The sequence below is a fragment of the Mytilus trossulus genome, chromosome 1 (genome assembly GCF_036588685.1).
Source record: "Mytilus trossulus isolate FHL-02 chromosome 1, PNRI_Mtr1.1.1.hap1, whole genome shotgun sequence".
NCBI classification, from domain to species: domain Eukaryota; kingdom Metazoa; phylum Mollusca; class Bivalvia; order Mytilida; family Mytilidae; genus Mytilus; species Mytilus trossulus.
This window is the reverse complement of record NC_086373.1, coordinates 69,517,295-69,519,983: the sequence shown is the minus strand read 5'-3', so window position 1 is coordinate 69,519,983 and position 2,689 is coordinate 69,517,295. Positions and strand designations below refer to the sequence as shown.

The 2,689-nt window shown below is 31.1% G+C and overlaps 1 long non-coding RNA gene across 1 annotated transcript; it reads left to right on the top strand.

Moving 5' to 3' along the window:
- The first annotated feature begins 243 nt into the window (after positions 1 to 243).
- On the top strand, positions 244 to 2,212 carry LOC134709819 (uncharacterized). The gene is made up of 2 exons (XR_010106057.1): positions 244 to 370; positions 1,529 to 2,212. It is a non-coding gene; the product is annotated as an uncharacterized LOC134709819 (long non-coding RNA).
- The last annotated feature ends 477 nt before the right edge of the window (positions 2,213 to 2,689 follow it).

Genomic DNA, 2,689 nt, shown 5'->3' with positions numbered 1-2,689 from the left:
CAAAGGCCAGAGGCTCCTGACTTGGGACAGGCGCAAAAATGCGGCGGGGTTAAACATGTTTGTGAGATCTCAACCCTCCCCCTTTACCTCTAACCAATGTAGAAAAGTAAACGCATAACAATACGCACATTAAAATTCAGTTCAAGAGAAGTCCGAGTCTGATGTCAGAAGATGTAACCAAAGAAAATAAACAAAATGACAATAATACATAACTGCATATAAAGAAAAACACAAACTGATGTTTAATAATAGTTTTTACCCTTTTTATGTTTTATAGGACAAGAAATATAGAAAAATAATGAAAAATATAAACAGTTACAATAGAAATGAGTGCAAAACAAGATAAACAGAATACAACAAGGCCTAAATGGTAAGACCACTTCTATATACTGTAAATTCAGATTTTTCAGGGAATGGACAACTTATTGTGATTACAAAAAAAATCTGCATAAAGATCTATATAGTTACATGATATATATATATATATTCTTATTTTTGCGATACTCACCCAGTCACATAATTCACATTAATAAAAAGTTTGAATAATTTCTGAATTACAGTAATAAAAGAAATTGCCTTTGAATGATGACTCATATAAAAATAAGAAAATATGGTATGGTAAATGAGTGACTTATCCACCAGAGTTCAATGCAGCGGATGCAAGAAATTAAAGGCCAATCATGGGCCTGCCTTCAATAATGAGAAAACACTTCCTTTATAGGTCATTCATTAAAGATCTCAACATATAAAGATTTAAACAATCCAATTTAGTTCAACATGTTCAAAGGCAATAACAATTAATAAAAAAAAATCAGGCTTATATAAAATATTGTTTGTTTCTTCAATCCCGACCGAACCTGCAAAAATGGCCCTACTCATAAAATTTTATGGTCAAAACTAAGCCAATTATTATTTTATTCATTTCTGATTTTTCGGACTTGCCGGATCATCCGATAATATTCAGGCTTTTGGGAAAAATAAAATTATTTACCTACCTACCTACCCACACCTGGCTTGTCAGAATAGGGATTAGGGAAACAAACAATATATTAATTTAGGCCTCATGTCTGTGAGCACTCAACCTGACCATAATATAGGACAGTGGTTCAAATATTAACACAACATATGAACATTCTATAACAACTATTGCAAGTGGCTCAACTTTAAATATCACTGCAAGGCACTAAACAAAGAATATTAAATCTTGGACAAAAAGCACTGAAATAAGAGAACTCATAAGCATGACAAGTAAGAATATCAAATGAAAGTTTCTCAAAATGTTCATTAAAACATGATAAAATAAACTAGTATATATTTGTTTAGGGGCCAGCTGAAGGACGCCTCCGGGTGCGGGAATATCTCGCTACATTGAAGACCTGTTGGTGACCTTCTGCTGTTGTGTTTTTTTATTTGGTCGGGTTGTTGTCTCTTTGACACATTCCCCATTTCCATTCTCAATTTTATTATTTATATTGCTGTTTTTTTTCTCAATTTATAACATTTTTTTATTTATTTTGTGTATTTATAGGTCAGATATCTTGGTTTTTATGATCATCAACAGGTCCTGCAGGTCTATACTGAAGAGGAATTTTAATTGTTAATACCTTTCTACATAATGTGCTAATTTGATTACTAATGTGAAACGAACTCAACTGTGTGTTTTTCTGGAAAAAGAAATAGAAAAAAATCCTACAAAATTGCTATAAACAAAATGGAGTACTATCAAAGAACACAATTGTGTAAAATGTACCAACCTACATTCATATTCACTGATGGATTATGGAGAAATTAAGAAAAATAATAGTATCTTTGTCATGTTTGTTGTCGAAATAAACACCTGCTTTATCCATTCATGTATATGGCTCCATCATATCAAATATACAAAGAAGATGTTTGAAGAACATGTTGCCAAAATTTATTCAACAAATTGAAGGAAGATGTCTTGTGGATTGAATTATTTATGCACTGAACTGTTATGGTAGAATTCACAGCAGCTGAAACAGAAGACAAGTTAATTTGACATGAAAAGTGTTTATTTTATTTAATATTCAAATATGAGCACAATATTAATAACATCACAAATGGTATGATATTCATAGCGTTTTGCTTATTATTGTATTGTCTTAAACATACTAAACAGTCAGCCTTTTGTTTTTGTATGTTAAATACTCACCATGAAAATTTGTATTACAGTAATAAAGTTTTAATTATCTTTTGTATCAATAATTCAGTCTAGGAGAAAATATATTAATACTGTTTGTACTGTTATGAGATTTCCATAGAGGAAAAACATTTCCTTAAGGGAAATTTGATGTTCAGAAATTTCCCTAGAGGAAATTTGAAGAACAATGATTTCCTTAGAGGAAATTTGTTGTCTTGAATTTTCCTCCAAGGAAAAGTGTTTGCCAAAAATTTCCTCACAGGAAAAAGTATTTCCTCCAAGGAAAATTTGAAGCTACAAATTTCCTCACAGGAAAAGGTATTTCCTCAAAGGAAAATTTAAAGCTGCAAATTTCCTCGAAGGAAAATTTGAAGCTGCAAATTTCCTCAAAGGAAAAAGAATTTCCTCTAAGGAAAAAGAATTTCCTCTAAGGAAATAGAATTTCCTCGAAGGAAATAATTATGCAGCAAATTCCCTAAGGGAAATCTTTTTCCCTTGAGGAAAAAACAATTTCCCTTGAGGAAAAAT